Here is a 14,792-nt window from a genome sequence, read left to right as displayed (position 1 = left end):
TTACTACGTGATCCAAACCAGAAAAACCCAGGATCTGTTCAACATGTATGAGAAATATGCGAAAGAATGAGCCTGATGTGAGCAAATCCCAGACCTAACCTAGACCTAACATGAATTATTCTCTAAAATATTGATCGAAACCAGGTTTAATTGACTGTTTCAGTGTGGTCCCACATTACTACATGATCCAAACCAGAAATAACCCAGGATCCGTTCAACAAGTATGTGAAGAATGCGAAAGTATGAGTCTGATGAGGTCAAATCCCAGGCCTAACCCAGACCTAACATGCGTTATCCTCAAAAATATTGATCGAAACCTGGTTTAATCGACTGTTTCCGTGTGGTACCACATTACTATGTGATCCAAACCAGAAAATAACCCAGGATCTGTTCAACGAGTATGTGAAGTGTGCGAAAGAATGAGTCTGATGAGGTCAAATCCCAGACCATTCCCAGACTTAACTTGCGTTATCCTCTAAAATATTGATCGAAACCAGGTTTAATCGACTGTTTCAGTGTGGTACCACATTACTACGTGATCCAAACCAGAAAAAACCCAGGATCTAGCCATCAAGTATGAGAAATATGCGAAAGAATGAGCCTGATGGGAGCAAATCCCAGACCTAACCTAGACCTTACATGCGTTATCCTCTAATATATTGAGCGAAACCAGGTTTAATCGACTGTTTCAGTGTGGTACCACATTACTACGTGATCCAAACCAGAAAAAACCCAGGATCTAGCCATCAAGTATGAGAAATATGCGAAAGAATGAGCCTGATGGGAGCAAATCCCAGACCTAACCTAGACCTAACATGCGTTATCCTCTAAAATATTGATGGAAAGCAGGTTTAATTACTGTTTCAGTGTTGTACTTCATTACTACGTGATGCAATCCAAAAAACGCCCAGGATCTAGCAATCAAGTATGAGAAATATGCGAAAGAGTGAGCCTGATGAGAGCAAATCCCAGACCTGACCTAGACCTAACATGAATTATTCTCTAAAATATTGATCGAAACCAGGTTTAATTCGCTGTTTCAGTGTGGTCCCACATTACTACGTGATCCAAACCAGAAAAAACCCAGGATCCGTTCAACAAGTATGTGAAGAATGCGAAAGTATGAGTCTGATGAGTGAAAATCCCAGGCCTAACCTAGACCTAACATGCGTTATCCTCAAAAATATTGATCGAAACCTGGTTTAATCGTCTGTTTCAGTGTGGTGCCACATTACTATGTGATCCAAACCAGAAAATAACCCAGGATCTGTTCAACGAGTATGTGAAGTGTGCGAAAGTATGAGTCTGATGAGGTCAAATCCCAGACCAATCCCAGACTTAACATGCGTTATCCTCTAAAATATTGATCGAAACCAGGTTGAATCGACTGTTTCAGTGTGGTACCACATTACTACGTGATCCAAACCAGAAAAAACCCAGGATCTAGCCATCAAGTATGAGAAATATGCGAAAGAATGAGCCTGATGAGAGCAAATCCCAGACCTAACCTAGACCTTACATGCGTTATCCTCTAAAATATTGAGCGAAACCAGGTTTAATGGACTGTTTCAGTGTGGTACCACACTGCTTCGTGATCCAAACCAGAAAAAACCCAGGATCTGTTCAACAAGTATGTGAAGAATGCGAAAGTATGAGTCTGATGAGTGAAAATCCCAGGCCTAACCTAGACCTAACATGCGTTATCCTCAAAAATATTGATCGAAACCTGGTTTAATCGTCTGTTTCAGTGTGGTACCACATTACTGCGTGATCCAAACTAGAAAAAACCCAGGATCCGTTCAACAAGTATGTGAAGAATGCGAAAGTATGAGTCTGATCAGTGAAAATCTCAGGCCTTTCCTAGACCTAACATGCGTTATCCTCTAAAATATTGATCAAAACCAGGTTTAATTGACAGTTTCAGCGTGGTACCACATTACTACGTGATACAATCCAGAAACAGCCCAGGGTCTAGCCATGAAGTATGATAAACATGCGAAAGTATGAGCCTGATGAGGGCAAATCCCAGGCCTAACCCAGACCTAAGATGCGTTATCCTCTAAAATATTTATCCAGACCAGGTTTCATTGAATGTTTCAGTGAGGTACCACACTACTTCGTGATGCAAACCAGAAAAAACCCAGGATCTGTTCAACAAGTATGTGAAAAACGCTAAACTGTGAGCCTGATGAGGGCAAATCTTAGACCTAACCCAGACCTAAGATGCGTTATCCTCTAAAATATTTATCCAGACCAGGTTGCATTGAATGTTTCGGTGTGGTCCCACATTACTACGTGATCCAAACCAGGAAAAACCCAGGATCCGTTCAACAAGTATGTGAAGAATGCGAAATTATGAGTCTGATGAGTGAAAATCCCAGACCTAACCTAGACCTAACATGCGTTATCCTCTAAAATATTGATCGAAACCTGGTTTAATCGACTGTTTCAGTGTGGTACCACATTACTATGTGATCCAAACCAGAAAATAACCCAGGATCTGTTCAACGAGTATGTGAAGTGTGCGAAAGTATGAGTCTGATGAGGTCAAATCCCAGACCAATCCCAGACATAACATGCGTTATCCTCTAAAATATTGATCGAAACCAGGTTTAATCGACTGTTTCAGTGTGGTACCACATTACTACGTGATCCAAACCAGAAAAAACCCAGGATCAGTTCAACAAGTATGTGAAGAATGCGAAAGTATGAGTCTGATGAGTGAGAATCCCAGGGCTAACATAGACCTAACATGCGTTATACTCTAAAATATTGATCGAAACCAGGTTTAATCGACTGTTTCAGTGTGGTACCACATTGCTACGTGATCCAAACCAGAAAAAACCCAGGATCAGTTCAACAAGTATGTGAAGAATGCGAAAGTATGAGTCTGATGAGTGAAAATCCCAGACCTAACCTAGACCTTACATGCGTTATCCTCTAAAATATTGAGCGAAACCAGGTTTAATGGTCTGTTTCAGCGTGGTAGCACATTACTACGTGGTACAATCCAGAAACAGCCCAGGGTCTAGCCTTGAAGTATGAGAAATATGCGAAAGTATGAGCCTGATGAGAGCAAATCCCAGACCTAACCTAGACCTAACATGCGTTATCCTCTAAAATATTGATCGAAACCTGGTTTAATCGACTGTTTCAGTGTGGTACCACATTACTACGTGATCCAAACCAGAAAAAACCCAGGATCTGTTCAACAAGTATGTGAAAAACGCTAAACTGTGAGCCTGATGAGGGCAAATCTTAGACCTAACCTAGACCTTACATGCGTTATCCTCTAAAATATTGAGCGAAACCAGGTTTAATGGTCTGTTTCAGCGTGGTAGCACATTACTACGTGGTACAATCCAGAAACAGCCCAGGGTCTAGCCTTGAAGTATGAGAAATATGCGAAAGTATGAGCCTGATGAGAGCAAATCCCAGACCTAACCGAGACCTAACATGCGTTATCCTCTAAAATATTGATCGAAACCTGGTTTAATCGACTGTTTCAGTGTGGTACCACATTACTATGTGATTCAAACCAGAAAATAACCCAGGATCTGTTCAACGAGTATGTGAAGTGTGCGAAAGTATGAGTCTGATGAGGTCAAATCCCAGACCAATCCCAGACATAACATGCGTTATCCTCTAAAATATTGATCGAAACCAGGTTTAATCGACTGTTTCAGTGTGGCACCACATTACTACGTGATCCAAACCAGAAAAAACCCAGGATCTAGCCATCAAGTATGAGAAATATGCGAAAGAATGAGCCTGATGAGAGCAAATCCCAGACCTAACCTAGACCTAACATGCGTTATCCTCTAAAATATTGATCGAAACCTGGTTTAATCGACTGTTTCAGTGTGGTACCACATTACTATGTGATCCAAACCAGAAAATAACCCAGGATCTGTTCAACGAGTATGTGAAGTGTGCGAAAGTATGAGTCTGATGAGGTCAAATCCCAGACCAATCCCAGACATAACATGCGTTATCCTCTAAAATATTGATCGAAACCAGGTTTAATCGACTGTTTCAGTGTGGTACCACATTACTACGTGATCCAAACCAGAAAAAACCCAGGATCTAGCCATCAAGTATGAGAAATATGCGAAAGAATGAGCCTGATGAGAGCAAATCCCAGACCTAACCTAGACCTTACATGCGTTATCCTCTAAAATATTGAGCGAAACCAGGTTTAATGGACTGTTTCAGTGTGGTACCACACTGCTTCGTGATCCAAACCAGAACAAACCCAGGATCTGTTCAACAAGTATGTGAAGAATGCGAAAGTATGAGTCTGATGAGTGAAAATCCCAGACCTAACCTAGACCTTACATGCGTTATCCTCTAAAATATTGAGCGAAACCAGGTTTAATTGACTGTTTCAGTGTGGTCCCACATTACAACATGATCCAAACCAGAAATAACCCAGGATCCGTTCAACAAGTATGTGAAGAATGCGAAAGTATGAGTCTGATGAGGGCAAATCCTAGACCTATCCCAGACCTAACTTGCGTTATCCTCTAAAATATTTATCAAGACCAGGTTTAATTGACTGTTTCAGCGTGGTACCACATTACTACGTGATACAATCCAGAAACAGCCCAGGATCTAGCCATGAAGTATGAGAAACATGCGAAAGTGTGAGCCTGATGAGGGCAAATCCCAGGCCTAACCCAGACCCAATATGCGTTATCCTCTAAAATATTTATCCAGACCAGGTTTCATTGAATGTTTCAGTGTGGTACCACATTACTACGTGACCCAAACCAGAAAAAACCCAGGATCTGTTCAACAAGTATGTGAAAAACGCGAAAGTATGAGCCTGATGATGGCAAATCCCAGACCTATCCCAGACGTAACTTGCGTTATCCTCTAAAATATTGATCGAAACCAGGTTTAATGGACTGTTTCAGTGTGGTACCACATTACTATGTGATCCAAACCAGAAAATAACCCAGGATCTGTTCAAGGAGTATGTGAAGTGTGCGAAAGTATGAGTCTGATGAGGTCAAATCCCAGACCTATCCCAGACCTGACTTGCGTTATCCTCTAAAATATTGATCGAAACCAGGGTTAATCGACTGTTTCAGTGCGGTACCACATTACTACGTGATCCAAACCAGAAAAAACCCAGGATCAGTTCAACAAGTATGTGAAGAATGCGAAAGTATGAGTCTGATGAGTGAGAATCCCAGGGCTAACATAGACCTAACATGCGTTATACTCTAAAATATTGATCGAAACCAGGTTTAATCGACTGTTTCAGTGTGGTACCACATTGCTACGTGATCCAAACCAGAAAAAACCCAGGATCAGTTCAACAAGTATGTGAAGAATGCGAAAGTATGAGTCTGATGAGTGAAATTCCCAGGGCTAACCTAGACCTGACATGCGTTATCCTCTAAAATATTGATGGAAACCAGGTTTAATCGACTGTTTCAGTGTGGTACCACATTACTATGTGATCCAAACCAGAAAATAACCCAGGATCTGTTCAACGAGTATGTGAAGTGTGCGCAAGTATGAGTCTGATGAGGTCAAATCCCAGACCTATCCCAGACCTAACTTGCGTTATCCTCTAAAATATTGATCGAAACCAGGTTTAATTGACCGTTTCAGTGTGGTACCACATTACTACGTGATTCAAACCAGAAAAAACCCAGGATCAGTTCAACAAGTATGTGAAGAATGCGAATGTATGAGCCTGATGAGGGCAAATCCCAGACCTATCCCAGACCTAACTTGCGTTATCCTCTAAAATATTGATCGAAACCAGGTTTAATTGACCGTTTCAGTGTGGTGCCACATTACTACGTGATCCAAACCAGAAAAAACCCAGGATCTGTTCAACGAGTATGTGAAGTGTGCGAAAGAATGAGCCTGATGAGAGCAAATCCCAGACCTAACCTAGACCTTATATGCGTTATCCTCTAAAATATAGATGGAAACCAGGTTTCATTGACTGTTTCAGTGTGGTACCACATTGTTACGTGATCCAAACCGGAAAAAACCCAGGATCTGTTCAACAAGTATGTGAAAAACGCGAAACTGTGAGCCTGATGAGGGCAAATCTTAGACCTAACCCAGACCTAAGATGCGTTATCCTCTAAAATATTTATCCAGACCAGGTTTCATTGAATGTTTCAGTATGGTACCACTTTACTACGTGATCCAAACCAGAAATAGCCCAGGATCTAGCCATGAAGTATGAGAAATATGCGATAGTAAGAGCCTGATGAGGGCAAATCCTAGACCTATACCAGACCTTACTTGCGTTATCCTCTAAAATATTGATCGAAACCAGGTTTAATTGACTGTTTCAGCGTGGTACCACATTACTACGTGATACAATGCAGAAACAGCCCAGGATCTAGCCATGAAGTATGAGAAATATGCGAAAATATGAGCCTGATGAGGGCAAATCCTAGACGTAACCCAGACCTAACATGCGTTATCCCCTAAAATATTTATGAAGACCAGGTTTAATTGAATGTTTCAGTGTGGTGCCACATTACTACGTGATCCAAACCAGAAAAAACCCAGGATCCGTTCAACAAGTATGTGAAAAACGCGAAAGTATGAGCCTGATGAGGGCGAATCCCAGAACTATGCCAGACCTAACTTGCGTTGTCCTCTAAAATATTGATGGAAACCAGGCTTAATTGACTGTTTCAGTGTTGTACTTCATTACTACGTGATACAAACCAGAAAAAACCCAGGATCTGTTCAACAAATATGTGAAAAACGCGAAAGTATGAGCCTGATGAGGGCGAATCCCAGTCCTATGCCAGACCTAACTTGCGTTGTCCTCTAAGATATTGATGGAAACCAGGTTTAATTGACTATTTCAGTGTTGTACTTCATTACTACGTGATGCAGTCCAGAAAAAGCCCAGGATATAGCCATCAAGTATGAGAAATATGCGAAAGAATGAGTCTGATGAGGGCAAATCCCAGACCTATCCCAGACCTAACATGCGTCATCCTCTAAAATATTTATCAAGACCAGGTTTAATTGATTGTTTCAGTGTGGACCCACATTACTACGTGATCCAAACCAGAAAAAACCCAGGATCCGTTCAACAAGTATGTGAAGAATGCGAAAGTATGAGTCTGATGAGTGAAAATCCCAGGCCTAACCTAGACCTAACATGCGTTATCCTCAAAAATATTGATCGAAACCTGGTTAAATCGACTGTTTCAGTGTGGTACCACATTACTGTGTAATCCAAACCAGAAAATAACCCAGGATCTGTTCAACGAGTATGTGAAGTGTGCGAAAGTATGAGTCTGATGAGGGCAAATCCCAGACCTATCCCAGACCTAACTTGCGTTATCCTCTAAAATATTGATCGAAACCAGGTTTAATTGACCGTTTCAGTGTGGTACCACATTACTACGTGATTCAAACCAGAAAAAACCCAGGATCAGTTCAACAAGTATGTGAAGAATGCGAATGTATGAGCCTGATGAGGGCAAATCCCAGACCTATCCCAGACCTAACTTGCGTTATCCTCCAAAATATTGATCGAAACCAGGTTTAATTGACTGTTCTAGTGTGGTACCACATTACTACGTGATCCAAACCAGAAAAAACCCAGGATCTGTTCAACAAGTATGTGAAAAACGCGAAACTGTGAGCCTGATGAGGGCAAATCTTAGACCTAACCCAGACCAAAGATGAGTTATCCTCTAAAATATTTCTCCAGACCAGGTTTCATTGAATGATTCAGTGTGGTACCACTTTACTACGTGATCCAATCCAGAAATAGCCCAGGATCTAGCCATGGGGTATGAGAAATATGCGAAAGTATGAGCCTGATGAGGGCAAATCCTAGACCTAACCCAGACCTAACATGCGTTATCCTCTAAAATATTTATCAAGACCAGGTTTAATTGAATGTTTCAGTGTGGTACCACATTACTACGTGATCCAAACCAGAAAAAACCCAGGATCCGTTCAACAAGTATGTGAAGAATGCGAAAGTATGAGTCTGATGAGTGAAAATCCCAGGCCTGGCCTAGACCTAACATGCGTTATCATCTAAAATATTGAGCGAAACCAGGTTTAATCGACTGTTTCAGTCTGGTACCACATTACTATGTGATCCAATCCAGAAAATGCCCAGGATCTAGCCATCAAGTATGAGAAATACGCGACAGAATGAGCCTGATGAGAGCAAATCCCAGACCTAACCTAGACCTAACATGAATTATTCTCTAAAATATTGGTCGAAACCAGGTTTAATTGACTGTTTCAGTGTGGTCCCACTTTACTACGTGATCCAAACCAGAAAAAACGCAGGATCCGTTCAACAAGTATGTGAAGAATGCGAAAGTATGAGTCTGATGAGTGATAGTCCCAGGCCTAACCTAGACCAAACATGCGTTATCCTCAAAAGTATTGATCGAAACCTGGTTTAATCGACTGTTTCAGTTTGGTACCACATTACTATGTGATCCAAAGCAGAAAATAACCCAGGATCTGTTCAACGAGTATGTGAAGTGTGCGTAAGTATGAGTCTGATGAGGGCAAATCCCAGACCTATCCCATACCTAACTTGCGTTATCCTCTAAAATATTTATCAAGACCAGGTTTAATTGAATGTTTCAGCGTGGTACCACATTACTACGTGATACAATCCAGAAATAGCCCAGGATCTAGCCATGAAGTATGAGAAATATGCGAAAGTATGAGCCTGATGAGGGCAAATCCTAGACCTAACCCAGACCTAACATGCGTTATCCTCTAAAATATTTATCAAGACCAGGTTTAAATGAATGTTTCAGTGTGGTACCACATTACTACGTGATGCAATCCAGAAAAAGCCTAGGATCTAGCCATCAAGTATAAGAAATATGCGAAAGAATGAGCCTGATGAGGGCAAATCCTAGACCTAACCCAGACCTAACATGCGTTATCCTCTAAAATATTGATCGCAACCAGGTTTAATGGACTGTTTCTGTGTGGTACCACACTACTACGTGATCCAAACCAGAAAAAAACCCAGGATCTGATCAACGAGTATGTGAAGTGTGCGAAAGTATGAGTCTGATGAGGGCAAATCACAGACCTATCCCAGACCTCACTTGCGATATCCTGTAAAATATTGATCGACACCAGGTTTAATTGACAGTTTTAGTGTGGTACCACTTTACTACGTGATCCAAAGCAGAAAAACCCTCGATCAGGTCAGCATGCATGTTAAAACTGTGAAAGTAAGAGCCTGATGATGGCAAATCCCACACCTATCCCAGACCTAACATGCGTTATCCTCTAAAATATTTATCAAGACCAGGTTTAATTGAATGTTTCAGTGTGGTACCGCATTACTACGTGATGCAATCCAGAAAAAGCCTAGGATCTAGCCATCAAGTATAAGAAATATGCGAAAGAATGAGCCTGATGAGGGCAAATCCTAGACCTAACCCAGACCTAACTTGCGTTATCCTCTAAAATATTGATCGAAACCAGGTTTAATTGACTGTTTTAGTGTGGTACCACATTACTACGTGATCCAAACCAGAAAAAACCCAGGATCTGTTCAACAAGTATGTGAAAAACGCGAAACTGTGAGCCTGATGAGGGCAAATCTTAGACCTAACCCAGACCTAAGATGCGTTATCCTCTAAAATATTTATCCAGACCAGGTTTCATTGAATGTTTCAGTGTGGTACCACTTTACTACGTGATCCAATCCAGAAATAGCCCTGGATCTAGCCATGACGTATGAGAAATATGCGATAGTAAGAGCCTGATGAGGGCAAATCCTAGACCTATCCCAGACCTAACTTGCGTTATCCTCTAAAATATTGATCGAATCCAGGTTTAATTGACTGTTTCAGCGTGGTACCACATTACTACGTGATCCAATTCAGAAATAGCCCAGGATCTAGCCTTGATGTATGAGAAATATGCGAAAGTATGAGCCTGATGAGGGCAAATCCTAGACGTAACCCAGACCTAACATGCGTCATCCTGTAAAATATTTATCAAGACAAGGTTTAATTGAATGTTTCAGTGTAGTACCACATTACTATGTGATCCAAACCAGAAAATAACGCAGGATCTGTTCAACGAGTATGTGAAGTGTGCGAAAGTATGAGCCTGATGAGGGCAAATCCCAGACCTATCCCAGACCTAACATGCGTTATCCTCTAAAATATTTATCAAGACCTCGTTTAATTGATTGTTTCAGTGTGGACCCACATTACTACGCGATCCAAACCAGAAAAAACCCAGGATCCGTTCAGCAAGTATGTGAAGAATGCGAAAGTATGAGTCTGATGAGTGAAAATCCCAGGCCTGACCTAGACCTAACATGCGTTATCGTCTAAAATATTGAGCGAAACCAGGGTTAATGGACTGTTTCAGTGTGGTACCACACTACTACGTGATCCAAACCAGAAAAAACCCAGGATCCGTTCAACAAGTATGTGAAGTGTGCGAAAGTATGCGCCTGATGAGAGCAAATCCCAGACCTAACCTAGACCTAACATGAATTATTCTCTAAAATATTGGTCGAAACCAGGTTTAGTTGACTGTTTCAGTGTGGTCCCACATTACTACGTGATCCAAACCAGAAAAAACCCAGGATCCGTTCAACAAGTATGTGAAGAATGCGAAAGTATGAGTCCGATGAGTGAAAATCCCAGGCCTGACCTAGACCTAACATGCGTTATCCTCTAAAATATTGAGCCAAACCAGGTTTAATGGACTGTTTCAGTGTGGTACCACACTACTACGGGATCCCAACCAGAAAAAACCCAGGATCTGTTCAACAAGTATGTGAAAAACGCGAAAGTATGAGCCTGATGAGGGCAAATCCCAGACCTATCCCAGACCTAACTTGCGTTGTCCTCTAAAATATTGATGGAAACCAGGTTTAATTGACTGTTTCAGTGTGGTCCCACATTACTACGTGATGCAAACCAGAAAAAACCCAGGATGCGTTCAACAAGTATGTGAAGAATGCGAAAGTATGAGTTTGATGAGTGAAAATCCCAGGCCTAACCTAGACCTAACTTGCGTTATCATCTAAAATATTGAGCGAAACCAGGTTTAATCGACTGTTTCAGTGTGGTACCACATTACTATGTGATCCAATCCAGAAAAAGCCCAGGACCTAGCCATCAAGTATGAGAAATATGCGACAGAATGAGCCTGATGAGAGCAAATCCCAGACCTAACCTAGACCTAACATGAATTATTCTCTAAAATATTGGTCGAAACCAGGTTTAATTGACTGTTTCAGTGTGGTCCCACTTTACTACGTGATCCAAACCAGAAAAAACGCAGGATCCGTTCAACAAGTATGTGAAGAATGCGAAAGTATGAGTCTGATGAGTGATAATCCCAGGCCTAACCTAGACCAAACATGCGTTATCCTCAAAAGTATTGATCGAAACCTGGTTTAATCGACTGTTTCAGTTTGGTACCACATCACTATGTGATCCAAAGCAGAAAATAACCCAAGATCTGTTCAACGAGTATGTGAAGTGTGAGTAAGTATGAGTCTGATGAGGGCAAATCCCAGACCTATCCCAGACCTAACTTGCGTTATCCTCTAAAATATTTATCAAGACCAGGTTTAATTGAATGTTTTAGCGTGGTACCACATTACTACGTGATACAATCCAGAAATAGCCCAGGATCTAGCCATGAAGTATGAGAAATATGCGAAAGTATGAGCCTGATGAGGGCAAATCCTAGACCTAACCCAGACCTAACATGCGTTATCCTCTAAAATATTTATCAAGACCAGGTTTAAATGAATGTTTCAGTGTGGTACCACATTACTACGTGATGCAATCCACAAAAAGCCTAGGATCTAGCCAACAAGTATAAGAAATATGCGAAAGAATGAGCCTGATGAGGGCAAATCCTAGACCTAACCCAGACCTAACATGCGTTATCCTCTAAAATATTGATCGAAACCAGGTTTAATTGACTGTTTTAGTGTGGTACCACATTACTACGTGATCCAAACCAGAAAAAACCCAGGATCTGTTCAACAAGTATGTGAAAAACGCGAAACTGTGAGCCTGATGAGGGCAAATCTTAGACCTAACCCAGACCTAAGATGCGTTATCCTCTAAAATATTTATCCAGACCAGGTTTCATTGAATGTTTCAGTGTGGTACCACTTTACTACGTGATCCAATCCAGAAATAGCCCTGGATCTAGCCATGACGTATGAGAAATATGCGATAGTAAGAGCCTGATGAGGGCAAATCCTAGACCTATCCCAGACCTAACTTGCGTTATCCTCTAAAATATTGATCGAATCCAGGTTTAATTGACTGTTTCAGCGTGGTACCACATTACTACGTGATCCAATTCAGAAATAGCCCAGGATCTAGCCTTGATGTATGAGAAATATGCGAAAGTATGAGCCTGATGAGGGCAAATCCTAGACGTAACCCAGACCTAACATGCGTCATCCTGTAAAATATTTATCAAGACAAGGTTTAATTGAATGTTTCAGTGTAGTACCACATTACTATGTGATCCAAACCAGAAAATAACGCAGGATCTGTTCAACGAGTATGTGAAGTGTGCGAAAGTATGAGCCTGATGAGGGCAAATCCCAGACCTATCCCAGACCTAACATGCGTTATCCTCTAAAATATTTATCAAGACCTCGTTTAATTGATTGTTTCAGTGTGGACCCACATTACTACGCGATCCAAACCAGAAAAAACCCAGGATCCGTTCAGCAAGTATGTGAAGAATGCGAAAGTATGAGTCTGATGAGTGAAAATCCCAGGCCTGACCTAGACCTAACATGCGTTATCGTCTAAAATATTGAGCGAAACCAGGGTTAATGGACTGTTTCAGTGTGGTACCACACTACTACGTGATCCAAACCAGAAAAAACCCAGGATCCGTTCAACAAGTATGTGAAGTGTGCGAAAGTATGCGCCTGATGAGAGCAAATCCCAGACCTAACCTAGACCTAACATGAATTATTCTCTAAAATATTGGTCGAAACCAGGTTTAGTTGACTGTTTCAGTGTGGTCCCACATTACTACGTGATCCAAACCAGAAAAAACCCAGGATCCGTTCAACAAGTATGTGAAGAATGCGAAAGTATGAGTCCGATGAGTGAAAATCCCAGGCCTGACCTAGACCTAACATGCGTTATCCTCTAAAATATTGAGCCAAACCAGGTTTAATGGACTGTTTCAGTGTGGTACCACACTACTACGGGATCCCAACCAGAAAAAACCCAGGATCTGTTCAACAAGTATGTGAAAAACGCGAAAGTATGAGCCTGATGAGGGCAAATCCCAGACCTATCCCAGACCTAACTTGCGTTGTCCTCTAAAATATTGATGGAAACCAGGTTTAATTGACTGTTTCAGTGTGGTCCCACATTACTACGTGATGCAAACCAGAAAAAACCCAGGATGCGTTCAACAAGTATGTGAAGAATGCGAAAGTATGAGTTTGATGAGTGAAAATCCCAGGCCTAACCTAGACCTAACTTGCGTTATCATCTAAAATATTGAGCGAAACCAGGTTTAATCGACTGTTTCAGTGTGGTACCACATTACTATGTGATCCAATCCAGAAAAAGCCCAGGACCTAGCCATCAAGTATGAGAAATATGCGACAGAATGAGCCTGATGAGAGCAAATCCCAGACCTAACCTAGACCTAACATGAATTATTCTCTAAAATATTGGTCGAAACCAGGTTTAATTGACTGTTTCAGTGTGGTCCCACTTTACTACGTGATCCAAACCAGAAAAAACGCAGGATCCGTTCAACAAGTATGTGAAGAATGCGAAAGTATGAGTCTGATGAGTGATAATCCCAGGCCTAACCTAGACCAAACATGCGTTATCCTCAAAAGTATTGATCGAAACCTGGTTTAATCGACTGTTTCAGTTTGGTACCACATCACTATGTGATCCAAAGCAGAAAATAACCCAAGATCTGTTCAACGAGTATGTGAAGTGTGAGTAAGTATGAGTCTGATGAGGGCAAATCCCAGACCTATCCCAGACCTAACTTGCGTTATCCTCTAAAATATTTATCAAGACCAGGTTTAATTGAATGTTTTAGCGTGGTACCACATTACTACGTGATACAATCCAGAAATAGCCCAGGATCTAGCCATGAAGTATGAGAAATATGCGAAAGTATGAGCCTGATGAGGGCAAATCCTAGACCTAACCCAGACCTAACATGCGTTATCCTCTAAAATATTTATCAAGACCAGGTTTAAATGAATGTTTCAGTGTGGTACCACATTACTACGTGATGCAATCCACAAAAAGCCTAGGATCTAGCCATCAAGTATAAGAAATATGCGAAAGAATGAGCCTGATGAGGGCAAATCCTAGACCTAACCCAGACCTAACATGCGTTATCCTCTAAAATATTGATCGCAACCAGGTTTAATGGACTGTTTCTGTGTGGTACCACACTACTACGTGATCCAAACCAGAAAAAAACCCAGGATCTGATCAACGAGTATGTGAAGTGTGCGAAAGTATGAGTCTGATGAGGGCAAATCACAGACCTATCCCAGACCTCACTTGCGATATCCTGTAAAATATTGATCGAAACCAGGTTTAATAGACAGTTTTAGTGTGGTACCACTTTACTACGTGATCCAAAGCAGAAAAAACCCTCGATCAGGTCAGCATGCATGTTAAAACTGTGAAAGTAAGAGCCTGATGATGGCAAATCCCACACCTATCCCAGACCTAACATGCGTTATCCTCTAAAATATTTATCAAGACCAGGTTTAATTGAATGTTTCAGTGTGGTAC

This window comes from Colletes latitarsis, unplaced genomic scaffold (genome assembly GCF_051014445.1).
Source record: "Colletes latitarsis isolate SP2378_abdomen unplaced genomic scaffold, iyColLati1 scaffold0007, whole genome shotgun sequence".
NCBI lineage: Eukaryota > Metazoa > Arthropoda > Insecta > Hymenoptera > Colletidae > Colletes > Colletes latitarsis.
Note: the sequence above shows the minus strand (reverse complement) of the source record.